Here is a 14,934-nt window from a genome sequence, read left to right as displayed (position 1 = left end):
ACATGGCTATGGCTCTCAATATCTTTCCCACGGCGTACATGACAATTGTACTGACTGACCAAGGACTACTCGATGTATAAACATGGCTATGGCTCTCAAATATCTTTCCCCACCGCGTACATGCATTGTACTACTGACTGCCAAGGACTATTCGATGTATAAACATGGCTATGGCTCTCAAATCTTTTCCCACGGCGTACAGACATTGTACTGACTGACCAATGACAACTCGATGTATAAACATGGCTATGACTCTCAAATATCTTTCCCGAGGCGTACAGACATTGTACTGACTGACCAAGGACTATTCGATGTATAAAAACATGGCTATGACTCTCAAATATCTTTCCCACGGCGTACATGACATTGTACTGACTGACCAAGGACTATTCGATGTATAAACATGGCTATGGCTCTCAAATATCTTTCCCACGCGTACAGCATTGTACTGACTGACCAAGGACTATTCGATGTATAAACATGGCTATGGCTCTCAAATATCTTTCCCACGGCGTACAGACATTGTACTGACTGACCAAGGACTATTCGATGTATAAACATGGCTATGGCTCTCAAATTTCTTTCTCGAGGCGTACATACATTTACTGACTGACCAAGGACTATTCGATGTATAAACATGGCTATGGCTCTCAAATATCTTTCCCACGGCGTACAGACATTGTACTGACTGACCAAGGACTATTCGATGTATAAAACATGGCTATGGCCTCAAATATCTTTTTCCACGGCGTACAGACACTTGTACTGACTGACCAAGGACTATTCGATGTATAAACATGGCTATGACTCTCAATATCTTTCCCGAGGCGTACAGACATTGGACTGACTGACCACGGACTAACTCGATGTATAAACATGGCTATGGCTCTCAATATCTTTTTCCACGGCGTACAGACATTGTACTGACTGACCAAGGACTATTCGATGTATAAACAAAATGGCTGTGGTCTCTCAAATATCTTTCCCACGGCCGTACATACATTGTACTGACTGACCAAGGACTATTCGATGTAATAAACATGGCTTTGACTCTCAAATATCTTTCCCACGGCGTACAGACATTGTACTGACTGACCAAGGACTATTCGATGTATAAACATGGCTATGGCTCTCAAATATCTTTCCCACGGCGTACAGACATTGTACTGACTGACCAAGGACTATTCGATGTATAAACATGGCTTTTGGCTTTCAAATATCTTTCCCACGGCGTACAGACATTGTACTGACTGACCAAGGGACTATTCAATGTATAAACATGGCTATGGCTCTCAAATATCTTTCCCACCGGCGTACAGACATTGTACTGACTGACCAAGGACTATTCGATGTATAAACATGGCTATGGCTCTCAAATATCTTTCCCCACCGGCGTACAGACATTGTACTGACTGACCACGGACTACTCGATGTATAAGCATGACAATGGCTCTCAAGTATCTTTCCCGAGGCGTACAGACATTGTACTGACTGACCAAGGACAATTCGATGTATAAACATGGCTATGGCTTCCAATATCTTTCCGAGGTCGTACAGACATTGTACTGACTGACCAATGGACTATTCGATGTATAAACATGGCTATGGCGGCTCTCAAATATCTTTCCCGAGGCGTACTGCATTGTACTGGACTGACCAAGGACTACTCGATGTATAAACATGGCTATGGCTGTCAAATATCCTTAAAGTGAAATCTCCAAATATCGATGATACATTCATTTCTTTGTATATGCAAACTCCGACAATTTTGTTAACCCGTTTAAATATTTACTTAGGTCACTTGAAATGAACGAATGGTCAGCTGGAATTTACAATATTTGACAGGCTGTGTTACTTTAGTTGGAAACATCAAGCATGCAAAAATGTGTCATTTATTAATGTGACCATGAAACCAACGCCATTCTTTTCACTATGAACCGATATGTTGCTAGAGGTGAACGAGAGTTCATCCTGAAAGAAGTATGCTGTCAATATACATGTATGACCATACGTGACTATATACAGTCCACTCTCGTTATCTCGACATCGGATAGCTCGATATTCTCGATATGTCGAAGTGAGTTCAATGTCCCAACTTTTTTCCTTCTTTATCTATATAAATAAACATCGCATATGTCGATTTTTGTTATGTCGAATAATTCGATATCTCGATATAAAATTTTGTCCCGAGTCCCGATTTACATCTATTTACTGTGGTTTATCTCGAAGTGCGAATAACTGTTCCAGTGTCGGCAAAAGGTGAGAACAAATTTCTTTCATTCTTCACCGCCCCGCTTCGCCCGGCTGCTCACGATACTGTGCGGTAGGAAATTGATCCGTTAATTGCATCAAGGATCACACGTGTGTAATGTCGATAGCCCTAACACTTGAGTAAGGCCTGTCACTTTAACTGTCACTTTAACACCAGTTAACTGCAATTAATACACAGCCTGTATGTAGATCTGGGGATGTTGAGTAATAAAGATAATAAAGACAAGACTCAAAATGGCTTTTCATTTTTAATGATCCTGTACTAATAATCGATTGAACTTAGCATTTCAAACTACAAAATGTGCATGTACCGTTCAGTATTCCGAAAACGTGATTTACGCAATGTTCAGATAGAAAACACTCGTCTTGATTGGACGTCAATTGCATCATAACTTAAAAAAGCAACATTAACGGATGTTTACTCGACAGTTTAGAAAAATTATAACCGCATGTGTTCATGCAATACTGTAATACTTAAAACGTCATTTTAAGCATTTACATAGCAAAATTAATCGTACCTCGTAAAAACGCGTATATATCAGGTAGAGAGTATTATGCCACACGGTGACGGCTTTAGTTAGACCACTTAGCAGGTATTAAGGTGTTAAAAACAAGGTAAATTTTCGTCTCATTTTTTCTTTGAAAACGTCTAATCGGATTTCTCGAACTCTCGTTATCTCGATATTTTTTCTTGTTCCCGCCGACTTCGAGATAACGAGAGTGGGCTGTAATTATAAGACTTTATACAGAATACCCTACACGATATGCAGCTCAGTCGTATTAATTGCGTTATTGTCCATCGATACAACATGCTGCTAAATACGTAATTTTAAAATACCTTCTTGAATGTACAATCTTAAAACGACTCACTGGTAAGAAAAACTACTCTCCTGAATGTTGTCAACCTACCATGCTTACATGTAAATGCTTTAAGTGGGAATTCAACCCTTAGGGTCGTCTTTATGAATCACCACCATTCTAGAAACAGAGTTTTTAACCTTGACGTCACCAGTAAATAAAGTTTAATTCCTTCACTCACCAATGACTATCTTCGCAATGCCCAATCCCATTCCCATTAGCACGACGCGTTCACTCACCCATGACTATCTTTGCAATGGCCCCATCCCAGTCCCTTTCGCACGACGCGTTCACTCACCCATGAATACCTTCGCAATGCCCATTCCCATTAGCACGACGCGTTCACTCACCCATGACTATCTTCGCAATGCCCAATCCCATTCCAATTAGCACGACGCGTTCACTCACCCATGACTATCTTCGCAATGCCCAATCCCATTCCCATTAGCACGACGCGTTCAACCACCCATGACTATCTTCGCAATGCCCAATCCGAGTCCCATTATCACGACGCGTCCACTCACCCATGACTATCTTTGTAATGCCCAATCACATACCCAGGATCACAACGCATTCACTCACCCATGACTATCTTCGCAATGCCCGATCCCATTCCAATAAGCACGACGCGTTCACTCACCCATGACTATCTTCGCAATGCCCAATCCCAGTCCCATTAGCACCGACGCGTTCACTCACCCGTGAGTAGATAGAAATATGCGCGGCTGGCTCATCTCGATTTTTAACCATGAATATGGTTGAATTTGGTTTTAACCATCTTGTGGTTGAATTTAGTTTAACCATTGTGTGGTTCAATTTGGTTTTAACCATCTCGTGGTTGAATTTACTTTTAACCATCTCGTGGTTGAATTTAGTTTTAACCATCTTGTGGTTGAATTTGGTTTTAACCATCTCGTGGTTGAATTTAGTTTTAACCATCTCGTGGTTGAATTTCGTTTTAACCATTTTGTGGTTGAATTTGGTTTTAACCATCTCGTGGTTGAAGTTAGTTTTTACCATCTCATGGTTGAATTTAGTTTAAACAATTTTGTGGTTGAATTTGGTTTTAACCATCTCGTGGTTGAATTAGTCTTAACCATTTTGTGGTTGAATTTGGTTTTAACCATCTCGTGGTTGGATTTAGTTTTAACCATTTTGTGGTTGAATTTAGTTTTAACCATCTCGTGGTTGAATTAAATTTTAACCATCTTGTGGTTGATTTGGTTTTAAACCATCTCGTGGTTGAATTTAGTTTAAACCATTTTGTGGTTGAATTTGGTTTTAACCATCTCGTGGTTGAATTTTGTTTAAACAATTTTGTGGTTGAATTTAGTTTTAAACATCTCGTGGTTGAATTTAGTTTTAACCATCTCGCGGTTGAATTTTATTTTAACCACGTTTATGTAATTATGGTCATTTATGATTGCTTATCTACGTTATGGTTGAATTTCAATTTCAAAAATTCAACCAAATTAAAGCCACACCTGAACCATGAATCGCGAAATACATGAAAATTCAATTTTCTTATTATCCTGACGGGTCGGGTAGAGGACTTTCAACCGTTTAGGCCTATTCAAAATATTCTCCTTTTATATATTTAATTTCAAAGTCTTGGTAAACAATGTCGTTTGGTTTGATCATTCCGAGCAAGAATGCCGTGGTAATAGCACCATTTCGGTCGAACGGTACGACGGGTTAGGAAGTTTTATCTTACAAAAAACGTTGAATGGACTTAAAGGCTCATAAAAGGTTACGATCCGTAATTATAACCGATGTTTAAATATTTTTTGCATATTTAATTTATACAGGTTAACACAATATATATATATATATATATATATATATATATATATATATATATATATATATATATATATATATATATATATATATATATATATATATATATATATATGCTATTGGACATTGCCATGAAAATGAACAATACAACTTGTTTTGAGCTCAAAATACAGGGTCCTCCAAGTCAATTTTGTTTACAAACAGTCAGTTTATTTACATCCCTGTTAACTGGTGTGTAGTAATAACCGAAATCCCGAAATACCAAAATCCCCGTAATTACCGAAATCCCCCCCAAATCCCCGTAAAATTAAGTTCGCCTGCCGAGCCTTCGCATCGCTTAAAAGTTAATGTGCAAATAAATATGTTATATTTATTATTAAGCACTCTTGAAAGCATAAGATGCTTCTTAGCGGGGATTTCGGTAATTCTACACAATAACATAAACGCGCGCCGGTACCGAAATCCCCGGTGTACAAACCTTCAAGTGTAAACAAAAAATCGTAGTAGTGCTTTCTTATAGTAGAATCAGTGATACGGACACAAACGTAACGACAATCTCCCCTTTGGTAACTACTGTTATAACATAACGACTTATAGCGGGGATTTCGGTAATTCTACATTCGCCCGCCGAGTACCGAAATCCCCAATATTTACGCCTTAAAGGGTTCCCAATCTCCATATCTACCGTCCCCAACGATCCTAGGTGCCGTTCTTAATTGCCAGTGCTTTATATTTTCGCTGGAAACATCTTTTGAAATCGTCGAGCCTTTCATTTTTGGCCATTTATTTTCTACGGACATCGTTGCGTAGAAAGTAAACAAAACTTTTCCAAGGGGCGCAACTCTAACCGTTGTGTAAAATGTGACTGGATTACATAAACGCGACGATTGATCGATTTTTCCCGTGCAAGAATTCCATCGTAAAGACCAGTCTTCCTTACATCGATAAACTTGTTCAACACTAATTTTTGTTGACATTAAAAAAACGTATTGAGTTAACTGCTCATATTACTGAAGATCTATGTATAGTTTTTATAGTGTCAAATCCGGACAGAAACTATTCGGATATGGATGTAACAAATACAAGTTTAACATAAAATAAAAAATTATGATACATGTGTGTAAAATACTATAGTTATTTACAACATATACATTAGCATTTTATGGCAGATTATCTTAATAACTTATTTGATGATTTGGAAAAAATAACAACAAAATATAAGACTAACCTTTGAAAATAGTTGTTAAAGCATTCCACTCTAAAAACGCATTTTGGTTATGTGTGGCTATTCTCACTGTTTATTGCTGAAAGATTTCAAAGCAGTCCAAGTTCCATTTTTGTTGTTTTTGTTTTGTTTTTTAAGTTTTTAAATTAACTCACATACAATATTGCCGGGCTTGTGAGACTTTTGAAGGGCTTAATCAAAATTATTACATTTTTTTATGCAACCTCAGTGATTATGCCTATCACAAGAAGATTTTTATCCATTGACAGGCACATTTCTACTGAAGTGGCAATAACACAATTTCACATGCGTGATGTGATTGTCAAAATATCATCACTAGTAGTTTTTCTGTTAAAACCTAAAGCTTAAAATGCTTTGTGATGCAGAATATAGCCCCTAATGATAGATACCATGCATTTTAAAGATTCTCATTTTTGCGACTCAAATTTTTCCCAATTCATTGATTTTGCGACTTGGTTTTTCCCAATTTGAATATTTCACGACTCGAAAAATTCCCAATTGTAGGGGTACAGGTTCCTTTCCACTTTGGGGAAAAAACGCTGTTAATTATTAAGCACTCGTGACAGCATACGTTGCCTTTTAGGGGGGATTTCGGTAATTCTACACAAGAACTAAAACGCGCGTCGGTACCGAAATACCCGCTGTAGAAACACTGAATTTCTCTATATATATCAAGAGGTAGTTTGCCAACATAATGAATATGTTTCCCAGCTCTTTCCATGTGGAGGCCACCTTTGTAAGAACCAAATTTTGACTTTCATAAAATAAATTTATAAAAATAGGCCGAAATAGTCCCAAATATTAAAACCAGAAATTAAAAAATAGGCCGACATAGTCCCAAAAATATTAACAAGAAGTTAAAATTTGCAGCTGTTTGTAATGAAATAAAACTGCATAGCTTTATATAAGCTTGTCTGTAAATGAGTATGTTACCCTCAATTTCAAATCTGATAATGATAATAGAAAGTAAAAAAGTTTTAAAAAATCCAGGACATACACCGACATTTTGGTCGGAATGTGTATATAAATATATAAGTTGTATTGCTCATTTTGTATGGTAATGTCCAATAGCATACATATATATTGCTTTTTGATAACCTTTATAAATGAAATATGCAAAACATATTTAAAAATCGGTAATTATTACGGATCGTCACCTTTTATGAGCCTTTAAGTATTTTTTTTACTATATATAAAATGGATAACACAACGGTACAAGAGTTGATTCAACGGCCTTTTTAGCAAATTGAAAATCCACCACCACAAGATGAGCATCTAAATACATTGTTACTACAAAATATAAAATTTGCACACAAAACAGTTAATAGCATACAATTCAAAAGTCGTAAACCTGTTAAAACAGTTGGCTTTATGATCTTTGTATTATGGATTTAGCAGATTATAAAAAGGATTAAGGTTCATTTCCAAACCCACACTGGGTTTGAAAATGACTATTACAAGTCTATTAGGCTTTTATTGTCAACCCATGAATTAAACGATTCGGGATAACCGAGCCACTTGACTAACGACTTGTTTCCGCGTTTTCGAATAACTTTTTCAATTCTATATACTTCTCGACTTGTTTTTTGTAGTTCTTGTTCATAAAACGTACCCTGTATTTCCTCACCATTATAATCAATAATTTTATACGTTGGCGGATCCGTATATTGAACTTGTGACACTGTAAACACTTCCTCAGTCCATCTAGGCGTATATCCTTTTTCAAATATTCCCTTTTTCTTAGTGATTCTCACCTTATCACCGACTTCAAATATTGGCTTACCGGACTTTTGAGGGTGTTTGGAGTACAAATTGAACAAAAACGCTTTCGTTCTTTTTATGACTAGCATCAACAGGTGTCAGTTTGATTGATGAATGCTTTGTGTTGTAATAATCATTTACCATTTCATCTAAGACATCGATATATTTTCTGATATAGTTGGCTGAAAAATATTTGAACATCTTTTCCTTCATTGTTCTGTTCCACCGCTCTACCACGGAACTTTTCTCTTCATTTTCTGTGGAATATAACTCGACTCCCAACGCCATTACATTTTTATTGTAGAACTCTTTTCCGTTATCGACCCACAACTTTTGGGGTTGCCTTTCCTTAAATATTTTGTGAAATGCGTCTGCAATCTCAACTCCGGTTTTACTCTTTAATGGAACAATCCATCCATATTTGAAAATACATCTATAACTGTTAGCAAGTATTTAACACTATTTTTTAACTTAGCAAAAGCTTGCATGTCTACTAAATCAGCAGCCCATATTTTATCAACGCCATGGGCAACGACAATTCTTTTCTAAAACGTTTTACAACAGGTCTATGCAGTTCGTCTGCGAGCTGATCAGTCCTTTTTAGTTCTTTAACCACGACTTTTTTCCCTTATAACCTAACCCAAACTTTGCCTTGGTAGATATTATTTGCTTTATTATACTACGCTCAATTCTTTCACGAATCGCTGGGTCTTTAATAGCATCCATTTGTTCAATCATAATTTTATCAGCTGCGTTTCTACTTGCTGTATCTGGAAAGTTTTGGTAAGCTAAATCATGATGGAAGGCAGCATTATCAACTCGATCAACTGGTTTACTCCAGTCTTTATAAGCACCAGTTGAAGTTAATCGTTCGTTTAAATTAGTTCCAGGTCCTGCAAAGGTCATTCCTGGAATATGCATTTCACCGGGAAATTTAGCCCACGGAAGCTTTACTTTACTAGTTACCGAAGTTAACGACGAAACCAAGTCTCCTCCAGTTTTTAGTATGCATTATTACAAACTGTGTTTTAACACAACCGCAAACGACGCACTTTCCGCGAAGCATTGGTTTATTGTTTTTACTTACAACATTTTGCACATCAACTGTTTCAGTTTTGCTTTTGCACTTCACGCAATACATTTTTAAATGAAAAATATATTTATATTTAAAATGGAAGTTACAGATCTTTCGTGGAATGATGATATTTCAAAAAGATGCACCAGTAGACTTTTACCGAGATTAATACGAGGTCTTATTATTGGTAAAAGCGGATGCGGAAAAACTATTCTATTTTTAAACCTTTTACTACGACCAGGATGGTTAGACTACAACAACTTGCCAGTTTTTGGCAAGTCGCTATTTCAGCGGGAGTACAGACTTATTAAGAAAGCGTTTGAAGAAAAGCTGCCTAAAGAAAAGATTCTGAAATTGTTTGCCGAACAAGACTATATAATAAAGAATGACGTTTCACCAGTTCTTTTATTTGAAGAAATGGCTAAATGTTAAGATAGGCCAGCTGATATTGAATGTAATTTTTTTGAAACGTCTGATGATGTACCTGATCCTAGAGACTTGAGTTGCTCTTAAAAGAATTTAATGATTTTTGACGACCTTCAGTTGGAAAAACAAAACAAATGTGAAACTTATTACATAAGAGGACGCCACAGCAATGTAGACTGCTTTTATCTCGCACAAAACTACTTTAAACTTCCAAGACAAACAATACGTGAAAATGCAAACTTTATGTGTTTGTTCCCACAGGACATAAAACATATTTATAACATCTACAACGATCACGTTTCAACTGATATGTCAAAAGAAGAATTTAGAAATTTTTGTAAAGTAGCCTGGGACCTTCCTCATGGATTTGCTGTAATAGATCTTACTGGTAAGAAAATAATGGTAAGTAAAGATCAGGCTTTGACTACTTTTACATACCTCACTAATTGAAAAAAAACTTTTTTCTAAATAAAAATGGAAACAAGAGTGCTTGAGGACATGTTATCAGAATTAAAACAAATTAGGATTAATACAAGTCCGAATAATTATTTTTACATTATATTGCAAGGAAATAGCTTTCGAATTTGTACTTGATTAAGTCCAACAATTCAACTAGATGTAGACAAAAAATACGAAATGGCCTTAGTTAATTTGGAGACATACTATTCATTTCCAAATATAGACTCTTTAAATAATAATTTTCGCTATTGTCCTGACGGAGAAGAATGGTTTGATATAAATATTCCCGAAGATTCATACGAAGTTGATGATATTAACGATTACGTCCAACGAATAATGATGGAAAATGGGAATTAAAACTCTGTCTCGGACGAGTACGCTATATCGCTAAAGTCAAACGACAGCACACTTAAAACAGTACTAAATATAGCACAAAATTATAAAATAGACCTGACACCTGCAAATTCTATCAGAAATGTATTGGGGTTTAATGCAGAAGTATACGCATCAGGATATCACGAGTCAGAAAATATTGTAAATATATTAAGTATTAGTAGTTTGGGAGTAACTTGTTATATAATTAACTTATCATATGTTAACAATTCGACAGACAACGTTATATACAGTTTTTCCATCAGTCGGACCCGGGTATATAATTATGGACACATCAGTTAATTGGGCGTATTTACCTGTTAATTTATCGTCAATTGAGACAAAACTCACTGATCAAAACGGGAAACTTGTAAATTTAAGTGGTGAAGATCTTTCTATAAGATTTCATATAAGAGAAAAGTAAAAATAAATTAAGTCCTATATAAAATGAGTAGTTACGAGAATGTATGAGTGAATATTAGCGAAGGTCAGAGGGAAAAAATTAAAAAAGCTATTCAAGTAGGAGAGGCAGTGGCTTTCCGTTTATCACATAAGGATATATCCGGAGAAGATGTGTTAGCCCTCACTCAAGTACCGATCAACAAAATAACAAAAGTGTACCAAAGTGGAAAAGGAGTGACGATTAAAACGTCAAAAACACAAATTGAACACAACGCAAAAGTTGAAGGGGGATTTATTGGAGCTATTTTGCCGATGTTGGCAACCGCGGGTAAATTTCTGATGTCAAGCGTTTTACCAGGACTTGCAACCGGCCTACTAACCGGCGTTGGAGCCGCAGCCGGTAGTAAAGTTGTTAACAAAATTAGTGGATCAGGTGTTATGTATTTAAAGAAAAACGGAAGAGGTTGCAAAATAACACAACCAGGTAAAGGATTGTATTTAGCTCCGTGGAAGAAATGTAGTTCGTTAGGAGAGGGGCTGTATCTTAAATCTGGAAAAGGAATGTACATGAGAACGGGAACAGGATTGCTACTAGGACTGAATTCACCATTTTGCAGTATTCCAATATTAGGGATGCTTCTATAAAAATATTTACATATATAAAAATGCAAAGCTATAGTATGCCCATTCACAAGTTTATCCACAAGTCTAAACGATCACCACCAGCGTCAGTTAAATGATTGCCACACGAGAATCTTGCACATCCTGCAAAACGTCTGTATGGTAAGTTGAACATTTTTGCGCAACAATCGCTCATTATTCAACCGAAAGCAACACAAACTATTGCATTAGGAATAGGTGTACGGCTTTTTCAAGGTGTTTGTTCGTAATCGCTCAGACGAAGTTTAAAGGAAAAGAGATGAAGTTTACAAGATGGAACTATTGCTGAATCTGTTAACGACATAATTGTTACAATTCAAAACAACTCAGACGCTGCAGTAGATATTAATGAAGGTGAATCTTTATGTTTTGTTACACATCAGTCGTTTAAAAAAAATATTTTTTAAATATAAAAATGGAGTAAAAATATTCTTAATGTAACGCATACGATACGTATGCTAGTGACGCTAAACTATATCCATCTCTACCAGCAGTTGTCGTTCCGTCGGCTCCCGAACTGATTAGAGTTTAAGGAAGTGCTCAGACATACAGACTTCAAAATATTAACGAAATTCAGAAAGAAATTGCCGTAGAAAGAGACAAGCGTGCAAACTTGTCTAAAAAGTATCACAGAGCAGTGAGAATTGTAGCAGGAGTAGACAACGCTCTTGTTGTTTCTTCAATGGTGTTAGGTGCTACGGGGATAGGAGTATTGAGTTCAATCATTGCAGCGCCAGTTGCAATAGCAATGAAAGGTGCTGCCTTGGGTTTAGGACTATTGTCTATCGTTGGAGGTCAAACTAATAAAAAGCTATCAATGAAAGCTGAAAAACACGAAAAAATTCAAACACTTGCAGATGGATAGTTGAATACAATAAGTGATCTCATATCAAAGGCGTTAGCAGACGATCAAATTTCGGATGAAGAATACTCACTGAATCTAAGTGAATTAGATAAATTTAGTCAAATGAAAGAGGAAATAAGATCTAAAATACGAGTGTTCCTATGAATTATTATATGAGTCGCGTTCTGAGAAAACTGGTCATAATGCATTTGCGTAAAGTGTCGTCCTAGATTAGACTGTGCAGTCCGCACAGGCTAATCAGGGACGACACTTTTCGCTTTTATGGTATTTTTAGTTTCAAGGAAGTCCATCCATACCGAAAATCAAGTTTAGGCGGAAAGTGTCGTCCCTGATAAGCCTGTGCGGACTGCACAGGCTAATCTGGGACAATACTTTACGCACATGCATTATGCCCAGTTTTCTGAGAACGCGACTCATATAAACAACCATTACACGTTTGAACGTAAAGTTGCTTCCCAGCATCGCGCACGATGTCCTTACTGACATTTTGCTTATTTGATGGTACATGTAATTTACGAGCGTGCGAATCGATATTTTGGCAGACAAAATATTCCCCTACTTTATGACTTTTCGGGTTCGGGTGGTGGCATATACATTCGCTCTAGTCCGTATATCCGTTAGTCCATTCGCTTCACTATTTTGTGTTGCGCGTTACTCAAAGAGTATTGGTGCGAAAGGACCGATGCTTTGTAAACATATCGTGACCTTGCACGCTTCCATATTTCGCTTGTGTCGCTTGTGTCTCAAAATAGCACCCGTCTATATTTTGGTTGGGATCTTTTAAGTGTGATGCCTGGAAATGAAACCGCTGCGTTGCTATACTGCTGAAACTTTTAAAAAATAACAGATTTTTTTCAATATTTTTGGTTAGGATATTTAAACCGTACTTATGACCACCTCGTTAGCAAAACAAATGCTTTCTTAACCCATTTATGCCTAGTGTCTAATAAAAAGGCCTTGGCAAACAGCGTAGACCCAGATGAGACGCCGCACGATGCGGCGTCTCATCAGGATCTGCGCTGTTTGCTTAATGGAATTTCTGTAAGAAATATTCTAAATATAGAAATAAGTATACTAGACATCCCTAATTTTGGAAATAAATTGATCCAATTTAGAAAGAATGGAGAGTCGACTAGGCATAAATGGGTTTATAGTGTTGGGTTATACCGCTCCATTGATTTTTTTTTTCGAGCGGTATTGCCTTAAAAAAATCTTTTTCCGATCTGGGACGCTAACGATGTGAATTTTATGACAATTCATGCGAGCCAGTCGAAATAAGTGGCTATACGGATATTTTCATGTTGTTTTGGTCCAATTAATCTTCAGACACTAATTGCCTTTTGAATAGTAATATGACATCTACTGATGAATTTTATATTTCTGCATCAGATTATAGCAACATATGATCCGAATTAGATTTAACTTTACATACAGTATCCCTTAAGGTTGGAAACATGCAAATGGTCATATCGTTCTCCTCCAGTGACTGTTCAGGCAGGTATTTCCCTTTTTTTAAGACAATAACCATCGAAAAGCGCAGCATCAGGTAGCATCCATGTATTTCAGTGATATAATTGTTGACAGCTGAGTGGTCTTAGTGTGACGGTCACTTAAAAGAAAGTAAAATGTTGACTGTGACCAGTTTATGCAGAACAGCAACCATATGTTCTGTTTTTAATTATAGGATAACTAGTTCGCAACATTAGGTTTCGATTGTTCAAGCCTTATCTGGGAACCAAACACGTTATAATTGCCCGACAAATATCAATGAAGTAAGAGCGAGCCTCGCTCTTGGAAAACGGGGCTTAACGTATATGCATACAGTTTAGTGTCCGATTTGCCTGGGGAGTCCGCACTGTCTTATCAGGGACGACACCTTCCGCCTAGACTTGATTTTCGATTAGAAGAGACTTCCATTAAACGAAAATCGATTACATCAAACATTATCGTTCCTGGTAAGCCCGTGCAACTTTCACAGGCTGAGCTGGGACAACACGTTACGCACATGCATTAAGCCCCGTTTTCACAGAGCGCGACACGAATGTATGTACAATGTGTGTGATAAGTTAAAAGAGAGCGCTGCTACTGTTTATTGTTCAACATGTAGCAAATTCGTGTTGATTACAAATGGTTTGAAAACGTCAAACTGAATCGGTACGATTTCAAATTAACGGCTATAATGGTTGAATATCTGGGCGCTTTCAAACGTTAAAATGTCTGATGTCTAGATTTGATTTTCAAGTAATAATACTTACCATAGCGATCGAAGTACGCTGCCATTGATAACTTTCATCAATTTGTAGTATTTTTAATATTTGGGCCTCGCTCTGGCAAAACGGGACTTACTAAATGTGCGTTAAGTGTCTTCCCAATTTTATCCTTTGCAAATCGCACAGGCTAATCAGGGACGAAAATTTCCGCCAAAACTTTATTTTCGGTAAGAAGGAACTTCCTTTAAAGGGAAAACTGAAAACTTCCATTAAAGGCGTAAAGTCTCGTCCCTACTAAGACTGTACATGCTTGTCTTGGACGAAACTTTACGTACATGCATAGAGTCCCGTTTTCACAGAGCGCTGCTCACGTTTATATGAGTCGTGTTTTGAGAAAAATGGGCATAATGCATGTGCGTTAAGTGTCGTCCCAGATTAGCATGTGCAGTCCGCACAGGCTAATCAGGGACGACACTTTCCGCTTTTATGGTATGTTTAGTTTCAAGGAAGTCCTTCCTTACCGAAAATC

Source organism: Dreissena polymorpha, chromosome 8 (assembly GCF_020536995.1).
Source record: "Dreissena polymorpha isolate Duluth1 chromosome 8, UMN_Dpol_1.0, whole genome shotgun sequence".
NCBI lineage: Eukaryota > Metazoa > Mollusca > Bivalvia > Myida > Dreissenidae > Dreissena > Dreissena polymorpha.
This window is presented reverse-complemented; position numbering follows the sequence as displayed.